Genomic DNA, 12,150 nt, shown 5'->3' with positions numbered 1-12,150 from the left:
ATCCATTCTATATGAAAAATGGAAAAGAAAAAAGCCCAACTTGAATTATTTGAAAGTGTGGGGGTGTTTGGCAAAAGTACAAGTTCCTAAACCCAAAAGGGTAAAAATAGGACCGAAAACAGTTGATTGTGTTTTCATATGATATGTCACCAATAGTAAAGCATGTCGATTTCTGGTTCATAAATCAGAAAATCCTGACATTCATAATAATACCATTATTGAATCAGATAATGCTGAGTTCTTTGAAAATATATATCCGTATAAAAAGGAATGTGAGTTGTTTAGTGAAGGATCTAAACGACCTCAGGAAGAACAAAGAAAGTACATTTTATCAGGAGGATCCAAGACGTAGTAAACGTCAAAGAACGTCTACTTCGTTTGGACCACATTTTGTGACTTTCTTATTGGAAAATGAGCCTCGAACATTTAAAGAAGCTATGTCTTCTTCGGAATTATTGTTCTGGAAAGAGGCAGTCAATAGTAAAATAGAATCCATATTGAACAACCATACATGAGAATTGGTTGATCTTCCTCCTGGAAATAAACCTTTGGGGTGTAAATGGATTTTTAAAAGAAAAATGAAAGATGATGGCTCTATTGATAAATTTAAAGCAAGACTTGTTGTCAAAGGGTATAGACAACGAGAAGGTCTTGACTACTTTGATACATATTCTCCATTGACGAGAATTACGTCCATACGAATGCCAGTAGCTTTAGCTGCAGTTTATGGTCTTGAATTTATCAAATGGACGTAAAGATAGCCTTCTTAAATGGAGATTTGGAGGAAGAAATTTACATGGAATAACATGAAGGGTTTGTAGTTCCAAGTAAAGAAAAGAAGAATTGTAGACTTGTTAAGTCCCTCTACGGACTAAAACAAGCACCCAAACAATGACATGCGAAATTTGACCAAACAATGTTGTCAAATAGTTTTAAGATAAATGAATGTGATAAATGTGTGTACATTAAAAATGTTCCAAATCACATAGTCATTGTTTGCCTATATATGGATGATATGCTGATAATGAGTAATGACATTGCCAACATAAATGCGACTAAGCGTATGCTAACTTGCAAGTTTGATATGAACGACTTGGGAGTTGCGGATTTAATTCTGGGGATTAAGATCCAAAAGACTCCTAAAGGTCTGGCATTGTCACAATCTCATTATATTAAGACAGTACTTGAAAAATTCAAGCACTTAGGCTTTACAGTTGCAAAGACTTCAATTGACGTGAATCTTGCATTAGCAAAGAACAAAGGCCAAAGCATATCACAATTGGATTATGCTCGTGTGCTGGGATGATTAATGTACATCATGAATTGTACGAGACCAGATATAGTTTGTGCTATAAGTAAACTGATTCGATACACGAGCAATCCAGGTCAATCTTATTGGATGGCAATGAAATGAGTTTTGGGATATTTAGAACATACCCAAAACTTTGATTTGCACTACAGTAAATATCCTGCGGTGATTGAAGGATATTGTGATGTAAATTGAATCACTGGTTCAACTGATTCGAAGTCCAAAAGTGGATATGTATTCACTATTGGTGGAGGAGCGGTATCTTGGAAGTCGTCCAAACAAACATGTATTGCCCGCTCTACAATGGAGGCTGAGTTCATAGCCTTAGATAAAGCCGGTGAAGAAGCTGAATGGCTCCGGAATTTATTGGAAGACATTCCATTTTGGCCCAAATCGTTGGCACCAATATGCATACATTGTGATAGCCAAGCAGCAAATGGAAGGGCTGGGAGCATTATGTATAACGGTAAATCTCGTCATATACGACGAAGACATAAAACCGTTAGGCAACTACTCTCTAGAGGAATTATCACAATTGACTATGTAAGGTCAAGTGATAATGTGTCGGATCCACTTACAAAAGGCTTAACTAGAGAGGTAATTGAGGAATCATCGAGGGGAATGGGACTATGGCCGAGAACATGTCATTGTGGCAGTAACTCTACCTAGAAGACTGGAGATCCCAAGATCTAGGTTCAAGGAGATCAAACAAAGTCATTAATGACGGTTCAACATTATCAACAAAAATTTTGGTTCATTCTCGTGATGAGACAATGTTCAGTACCAAGGATAAAGCATTAAGGCTTTTTAATGATTTCTACATTTGATACAAGGTATATCAAATAGTGTATCTACGGGATGACATATTTAAGAATCACCTATGTAAGTGTGAAGTGTTAGCCGCTTCAAGGAGAATTTTGCAAGGCCAATTCTCTATGCACTTATGAAACCAGGCAGTGTACATTGATGAAACGAACACAATAATGAAAACCAAAGACGGTTAAGGGATTGATTGTGTGACTTATGGTTGTCTAGGTATACACTAAAGTTCGACGGTTCAAAAATATCAAATCTACCGATTGACCGAGTATATCCGACATAAGCTCACTACGGAAAGTTCAAAGGGAAATCTACTTATCCAGATGCAATTAATCCTTGCTTACAAATCACACAGGTTTTTCATGCATAATTCCGTGATATAGCCATTCCCAATTCATGTGGGGGATTGTTGAGTTTCTTTTTAATATAGAAAGGTATTAAAAAGAGTCTTTTTAATATAGAAAGGTATTAAAAAGAGGGTGAATGGGAAATGGGGGAAACTTAAAATTTTAAGTTTCCCTCTCCTTTTAATGAGACATTGTCCCTCATTGGTAGAGGAAAAGGAGTTAGGTGGGTTTATATACAAATGAACTTCATGTAGCTCTTAAAGAGTTAGGAAGAAGGCAAGCCTCGCGTCGTCGTCGTCGCTCGGCTCAGCTACGCTACGGCTTTGGCTTCGGCTTCGGCTTCGGATTTGGTCAAATGATCGTTTGATTGATTAATTTTTTCCACCAAATTTATTTGTTAATAGTAAATATTAACGTAATAATATCCGTGTTTGTAACGGATGTATTCCAGATCTGTGGATATGTTCCAGCAATAAGTGCTCATTCCACCATACGTAATGCCACCATACATAATGCTCCATTATAACAGATTGGTGCTACATCTACCATGAAAAAAGTATTCCACTAAATGAGTGGAATTGCACTATAAATAGATGGTGAGCAAATTGTTGAAACACACCGAAAAAAATGGACAGAAAATAGAAGCAACGAGCAATCTGATTTCCTCTTCTGTTATCGCTCAACATTGGCTATAAATTGCATTTCCTTCCTCTCAAAATTTCCATTCGACTTCTGAGTTCTCCTCCTTTCCTGTGCATTGCTTTAAACTACAAACAAAGCAACTGTAAGTGTGATTTGCTGCCGAACTTTGTGTTCGCTGAAACACTGGGGTTTGAAGTACCACTACACCAGTGTATAATTCGTTCTATCGTGGGAGGAAATAATCCATAACCTTGTGTACTAGGAGGGGATTAAATTCCTTAAGGAAACACTGTTAATTCAGTGGGCTCGAATTAATTACTGTTTCATTTATATTTACGTTTATATGCTAATGTTCTAATTTCCAGAATCATTATTTACAAATACAGGATTAGTAACAAGCTTAAGGAATTTAATAATTTTAATTTCTGTATTTGTGTTATTCTTATTATTCTGGAAACTAAAACCTTTGTGGTTTTGGGTACTCCCGTTTGGAAAGTAAAGCCTTCGTGACGGTTTGTTGGAAATTAAAATCTACGTGATTTTTTTTCTCCAAGTTTAAACGTTTGTTTGTGTCATTCTTTTACAGAAATGGAATATGACAACGGAAACCGAGCTGTTCCGATGATGACAGCCAACGCATCAACAAGCCGAACCCCGGCTTTAGCACCAGCAGAATAACCTGGAAAATTTTCCGGGATTGATTTCAAGCGCTGGCAGCAGAAGATGTTCTTCTACCTGACTACATTATGTCTACAGAAGTTCATTAAGGAAGATGTTTCTGATCTGTAAGATGAAACTCTAGAGAATGAAAGCTTTCTCATGATTGAGGCGTGGAAGCATTCTGATTTTTTGTGCAAGAATTATATTCTTAGCGGACTGGATGATAATCTGTATAATGTATACAGTGGCGTGGAGACATCAAAAGAATTGTGGAATGTGCTTGGAAAGAAATACAAAACTGAAGATGTCGGGATGAAGAAATTCATCGTTGCAAAATTTTTGGACTACAAAATGGTAGATAGCAAGTCTGTTATTACCCAAGTCCAGGAATTGCAAGTAATTATTCATGATCGACTTGCTGAAGGTATATTTCAAAAGAATACTGATGTTGAAAGTAAAATTTTTAGTACTTTTACTAACGGAATTTTCATTGAAGGTCTTGTCATCAATGAAGCATTCCAAGTAGCAGCAATAATTGAGAAGTTGCCTCCATTGTGGAAGGACTTCAAAAATTATTTGAAACACAAACGAAAAGAGATGTCCCTTGAAGATCTCATTGTTCGATTGAGAATCGAAGAGGACAATAAAGCTGCTAAAAAGAGAGGCCATGGAAATTCAACAATAATGGGAGCAAATATTGCTGAAGATAACAAAAAGAGAAAGAAGGCTTCTGGTCCGAAATACAACCCAAGCAAGAAGCGGTTCAGTGAAAAATGCTACAACTGTGGGAAAACCGGACAAAACTCTACGGAGAGTCGTGCCCGGAAGAAAGACAAGAAAAGGGGTCAAGCAAATAGGGTAGAAAAGCATGATGATGTTGATGACTTATGTGCCATGCTCTCTGAATGCAACTTGGTAGGAAATCCTAAGGAGTGGTGGATTGATTCTGGAGCCACTCGCCATGTTTGTGCTGTGAGGGAAACATTTTCTACCTATGCTTCTGCTAGACCCGAAGAGACGTTTTCTATGGGAAATATTGCTACAGCAAAAATTGAAGGATATGGTAAGATATTTCTTAAGATGACTTCTGGCAAGGTCATGACTTTGAACAACGTCCTTCATGTTCCCGAAATTAGGAAGAATTTAGTCTCTACTAGACTTCTTGTAAAGCACGGTTTCAAGTGCGTTTTTGTATCCAACAAGGTTGTAATAACTAAGAATGAAATATTTGTAGGAAAAGGTTACCTCACTGAGGGCCTTTTCAAGCACAATGTAATACTTGTTGACAATAATAATAAGACTTCGGCTTTTTCTTACTTACTTGAGTCAAATGATTTATGGCATGTACGTTTGGGTCATGTCAATTATAAAACCTTGCGGAAAATGATTAACTTGGAAATATTGCCTAAGTTTGAATGAGAAAAATCAAAATGTCAAATATGTGTGGAATCTAAGTATGTTAAACATCCTTATAAGTCGGTAGAAAGGAATTCAAATCCTTTAGACTTAATTCACACAGATATTTGTGATATGAAGTCAATACCATCTCGCGGTGGAAAGAAGTATTTCATAACTTTTATTGATGACAGTACTTGACATTGCTATGTTTACTTACTTAATAGTAAAGATGAAGCAATAGACGCATTTAAGCAATACAAAAATGAAGTTGAAACGCAACTTAACAAGAAAATCAAAATGATAAGAAGTGATAGGGGTGATGAATATGAATCTCCTTTTGAAAAAATATGTTTAGAATATGGAATTATTTATCAAACAACAGCCCCTTACACACCCCAATCCAATGGGATTGCGGAAAGAAAGAATCATTCATTAAAGGAGATGATGAACGCATTGTTGATAAGTTCTGATTTTCCACCGAACGTGTGGGGATGTTTGACAAAATTACAAGTTCCTAAACCCAAAAGAGTAAAAATAGGACCGAAAATAGTTAATTGTGTTTTCATAGGATATGCGACCAATAGTAAAGCATATCGATTTCTGGTTCATTAATCAGAAAATCTTGACATTCATAATAATACGGTTATTGAATCAGATAATGCTGAGTTCTTTGAAAATATATATCTGTATAAAAAGGAATGTGAGTTGTTTGGTGAAGGATCTAAACGACCTCGGGAAGAAACAAAAGAAAGTACATTTTATCAGGAGGATCCAAGACGTAGTAAATGTCAAAGAACGTCTACTTCGTTTGGACCAGATTTTGTGACTTTCTTATTGGAAAATGAGCCTCGAACATTTAAAGAAGCTATGTCTTCTTCGGAATTATTGTTCTGGAAATAGGCAGTCAATAGTGAAATAGAATCCATATTGAACAACCATACATGGGAATTGGTTGATCTTCCTCCTGGAAATAAACCTTGGGGGTGTAAATGGATTTTTAAAAGAAAAATGAAAGATGATGGCACTATTGATAAATTTAAAGCAAGACTTGTTGTCAAAGGGTATAGACAACGAGAAGGTCTTGACTACTTTGATACATATTCTCCAGTGACGAGAATTACGTCCATACAAATGCTAGTAGCTTTAGCTGCAGTTTATGGTCTTGAAATTCATCAAATGGACGTAAAGACAACCTTCTTAAATGGAGATTTGGAGGAAGAAATTTACATGGAACAACCTGAAGGGTTTGTAGTTCCAAGTAAAGAAAAGAAGGTATGTAGACTTGTTAAGTCCCTCTACGGACTAAAACAAGCACCCAAACAATGGCATGCGAAATTTGACCAAACAATGTTGTCAAATAGTTTTAAGATAAATGAATGTGATAAATGTGTGTACATTAAAAATGTTCCAAATCACATAGTCATTGTTTGCCTATATGTGGATGATATGTTGATAATAAGTAATGACATTGCCAACATAAATGCGACTAAGTGTATGCTAACTAGCAAGTTTGATATAAAGGACTTGGGAGTTGTGGATTTAATTCTGGGGATTAAGATCCAAAAGACTCCTCAAGGTCTGGCATTGTCCCAATCTCATTATATTAAGACAGTACTTGAAAAATTCCAGCACTTAGGCTTTAAAGTTGCAAAAACTCCAATTGACGTGAATCTTGCATTAGCAAAGAACAAAGGCCAAAGCATATCACAATTGGATTATGATCATGTGTTGGGATGCTTAATGTACATCATGAATTGTACACGACCAGATATAGTTTGTGCTATAAGTAAACTGAGTCGATACACGAGCAATCCAGGTCAATCTCATTGGATGGCAATGAAACGAGTTTTGGGATATTTAGAACAAACCCAAAACTTTGATTTGCACTACAGTAAATATCCTACGGTGATTGAAGGATATTGTGAAGGAAATTGGATTACCAGTTCAACTGATTCGAAGTTCACAAGTGGATATGTATTTACTATTGGTGGAGGAGCGGTATCTTGGAAGTCGTCCAAACAAACATGTATTGCCCGCTCTACAATGGAGGCTGAGTTCATAGCCTTAGATAAAGTCGGTGAAGAAGCTGAATGGATCCGGAATTTATTGGAAGACATTCCATTTTGGCCCAAACCGTTGGCACCAATATGCATACATTGTGATAGCCAAGCAGCAATTGGAAGGGCTGGGAGCGTTATGTATAACGGTAAATCTCGTCATATACGACGAAGACATAAAACCGTTAGGCAACTACTCTCTAGAGGAATTATCATGATTGACTATATAAGGTCAAGTGATAATGTGTCGGATCCACTTACAAAAGGCCTAACTAGAGAGGTAGTTGAGGAATCATCGAGGGGAATGGGACTATGGCCGAGAACATGTCATTGTGGTAGTAACTCTACCTAGAAGACTGGAGATCCCAAGATCTAGGTTCAAGGAGATCAAACAAAGTCATTAATGACGGTTCAATATTGTCAACAAAAAATTTGGTCCATTCTCGTGATGAGACAATGTTCAGTACCAAGGGTAAAGCATTAAGGCTTTTTAATGATTTCTAAATTTGATACAGGGTATATCAAATAGTGTATCCACGGGATGACACGTTTAGGAATTACCTATGTAATTGTGAAGTGTTAGCCGCTTCAAGGAGAATTTTGCAAGGCCAATTCTCTACGCACTTATGAAACCAGGAAGTGTACATGGCTGAAACGAACACAACAATGAGAACCAAAGACAGTTAAGGGATTGATTGTGTGACTTATGGTTGTCTAGGTATACACTAAAGTTCGACGGTTCAAAGATATCAAATCTAACGATTGACCGAGTATATCCGACATAAGCTCACTACAGAAAGTTCAAAGGGAAACCTACTTATCAAGATGCAATTAATCCTTGCTTGCAAATCACACAAGTTTTTCATGCATACTTTCGTGATATAGCCATTCCCCATTCATGTGGGGGATTGTTGAGTTTCATTTTAATATAGAAAGGTATTAAAAAGAGTCTTTAATATAGAAAGGTATTAAAAAGAGGGTAAATGGGAAATGGAGGAAAATGAAAATTTTGAGTAAAATTTTAAGTTTCTCTCTCCTTTTAATGAGACATTGTCCCTCATTGGTAGAGGAAAAGGAGTTTGGTGGGTTTATATTCAAATGCACTTCATGTAGCTCTTAAAGAGTTAGGAAAAAGGCAAGCATCACCCTGTCGTCGTCGCTCGGCTCTGTTTCGGCTTCGGCTTCGGTCAAATGATTGATTGATTAATTTTTTGCACCAACTTTATTTGTTAATAGTAAATATTAACGTAATAATATCCGTATTTGTAACGGATGTATTCCAAATCCGTGGATCTGTTCCAGCAACAAGTGCTCATTCCACCATACCTAATGCCACTATACATAATACTCCATTATAACAGATTGATGCTACATCCACCATGAAAAAAGTGCTCTACTAAATAAGTGGAATTGCACTATAAATAGATGATGAGCAAATTATTGAAACATACAGAAAAAAAAAGGACAGAAAACAGAAAGCAACGAGCAATCTGATTTCCTCTTCTGTTATCGCTCAACATTGGCTATAAATTGCATTTCCTTCCTCTCAGAATTTCCATTCGACTTCTGAGTTCTCCTCCTTTCTTGTGCATTACTTTAAACTACAAACAAAGCAACCGTAAGTGTGATTTGTTGCCGAACTTTGTGTTCGCTGAAACACTGGGGTTTAAAGTACCGTTACACCAGTGTGTAATTCGTTTTATCCTGGAAGGAAATAATTCATAACCTTGTGTACTAGGAGGGGATTAAATTCCTTAAGGAAATACTGTGAATTCAGTGGGCTCGAATTAATTACTGTTTCATTTATATTTACGTTTATATGCTAATGTTCTAATTTCCAGAATCATTATTTACAAATACAGGATTAGTAACAGCTTGTGCTGGGGGATATCTCTCATAGACTTATAGATCCTTCTTGTAACCATGATTCCTGAAGTGTCAGTACATACTGATTATTTAACAACTTTGTCAAAGCACCAGGAATTGTCTCCAACAGCCCCCCGCCCCCCTTTTGTTCTTCCTTTTTTTTTTTTTTTTTTTTTACGAGTTCGGATGATGCTGAAGAAGTTGGTGTCTGGAGGCAAGAACTGGTTCAGTGTATGACTTGTGCTCCTAGTTTATGTCAATATATGTATAATATATTTAGTATTGACAAATAAATTTGATGGAAGATGGAGCATGTGTAAATAATGAGTTCAATCAATACCCAGTAATTTCGGAATAAAGTATAGATATAAATATGAAAATTTCTATAAAAACAAAAAGTATATTTTTAATTTATAATTTCAAAAGTATAATAAGTGCAGTTGTAAAAAAATCTAAAGGCTAAACTCTTTAACTTGTCCAATTTCACGGGCGATTACGGTAGGTCAAAGAACTATCTCTAACCTATTTTAAAGAGTCTTAGGATGTTAAATTTCAAATCACACTGTAAGCCGATATATTTATTTCCTGTAAATCTTACTAATTTAGCTAGTGGGATGAAATTTAAAAAAAGAGTTTTTGAAGTTATGTTGAAAAATAATTTTTGGAAGTTGAAATTGTAGTATTTTCTTTTTATAAAAAAAGATGAACTTTTGTGAGTGGAATTGTTTTTTGGGGAACTTGAATTTTTTTTTAATTTTTTTTTTCAAAAAATTATATTCCGTGAACGAACAATATTTTCAACTTTTTTTTTGCAAAAAGGGTGGCCAAAATCAGCCAAACGGGTTCTTAGTTTTCATATGATCCGCCAGTGGCGGATCCAACACAATAACTATGGGTTCCCATGAACCTAGTATCTTTTGTCTAGATCTTGTATTTGTATTGAAAAATCTGTTAAATGTATAAGAATATTTAGCTTGGAACTCAATCCGTTAATTCAGTTATTATCAGGGGCGAATGCAGGTTACTGTAAGCAGGTTCATCCGAACCCAGTACTTTCGGCACATATCATAAATTTATCTATAAAAATCACGAAAAATACAACAAATAGTAGATATGAACCCATAAGTTTACAAATATAATGGGTTTAATGGTAAGAACTTTAAAGATTGAACCCATAAAATTTAAATTTTGAATCCGCCTTTGATTATTATTATATATTAACTTGAGATTTCTTTAGGAACCTATACACTTAAAATTCTAAATCCACCTCTGTCAAGAGTTGTACCATTTTCAAATATTCGTAGAAACTTTTTGGTGTAATATTAAGACAATCCACGTAGACTTTTCAGGTGGAAAAAGTATTAGTAATACGCAAGGGTGTTCATAAAAACCCGAAAAATCGAACAAAACCGAAAATCAAATCAAATCGAGCAAAAAAATCGATACTTTTTGGTTTGGTTTGGTTTTGGTTTTGAATTTTAAAAATCGATCAAATTTGGTTTGGTTTTGGTTTTGATCAGAAAAAACCGAACCAAACCGATTATTGGAGTAGTTATTCTAAATTTATTATTACACTTATACAAATGTATATTGTTATACAAAGTTTCAAAAAATTTATGGTAAATGTTAATAGTTTGCACTTTTAGTATAGTTCTTTACTTTTACATTCTAGTTTAATTGGTAGTTTTCTTTTGTTAAGTGTAAGAATCCATTTCGTGTTAAAAATAACATATTTTTAATTGAGTCCTTAAATTATTCATCACTATTTGATTCAATTATCATCAATATATTTTGGTAAATAATAGATTTCTCAAAGGGCAATTGATTTGATAGTGTTACATTGAAAATGTGGTCGCCGGAATATGTGTTTGGTAGTGTATATCTTATATTTAAGAAAAAATCGATAAATAACCGAAAAAATCGGAAAACCGACATAAACTCAATCGAGAAAAACCGACTTAATTAGTTTGATTTGGTTCTAATATTTGAAAAATTGACTTGGTTTGATTTCTTTTTAGGCAAAAATCGATCCAAATCGAATCATGACCCCCTAGTAGTACGTAATAATTTTTTCTTTTGCAGCCATGATCCACATGAAGCGTCAAGTAGCATCTTATATTTTGGTAATTATGATCGTGTCAGTGACATATTGATTAGTTATAAACAACTCTGTCGAAATATCACTGGTTGTCTCTTGGCTCCTGCTATTCTTATCAAGTCTCTTTTGGGTTTGAAAAGATTTTCTGGAAAAGAAAAAGAAATTAGGTGGCCTTTTTTCCTTTCATGAAGAAATATTTTTACTTTCCAAAAAAAATAGTTTTTGGTCGTTAAAAATTGAAATTTCTATGATAAAGTTTCCCGTCGCAAAGTTTCATCCACGTCGATGAATTGTCCGTCACAAATTATGTTGACATTAGACGTTACTTATATGAAATTTTTACATTCATGTGCAACATAGGAAACCTCAGTACCCTAAATGTTTAAGGTTTGATTTAATTACACGTATTATACTAAATTATCAATTTTATACCATAATTAATTAAGGGTATAATTAATTATATATTTTTTACTCCTTAATTAAAGGAATCTGCACGTTTCTCTCTCCTAATCCCTCAGTCCCACCTACGTTTTACCCATACACACGTTCTTTTTACCATTTTCCATCTTCTGAAACCATATTCTCCCTCTAAATTCACAGAAAATTGAAGAAACCTTTCAACAAAGTTGGTTCCCCATTTTACTCCAATTGAAGTTCATCAATGAAGAACAACAAAGTTCATCAAAATTGAAGTCAAATCTTCAAAGTTCATACACACATTTATCTTCAGCTTCAAATTTTCTCAATGAAGAAGAACAAACCTTCAAAGAGACAAGAGAGCAGCAATTCCACGATTGACAGCCATTAAAAAGTTTTGAAGCTTTGAATTCAAATTTGTGTTTTCAAAAATCATTATTTGTTTTGATTGGGTGTTGTTGTAAGTAATTGAGAATATGTTTTGGAGTTTATATCTCAATTTTGAGGGGTTTTGGTGAAGATTTAGACTTGATTTTG

The sequence above is a fragment of the Nicotiana tabacum genome, chromosome 3 (assembly GCF_000715075.1).
Source record: "Nicotiana tabacum cultivar K326 chromosome 3, ASM71507v2, whole genome shotgun sequence".
NCBI lineage: Eukaryota > Viridiplantae > Streptophyta > Magnoliopsida > Solanales > Solanaceae > Nicotiana > Nicotiana tabacum.
The sequence above is the reverse complement of the archived record's forward strand: the minus strand, read 5'-3'. Positions refer to the sequence as shown.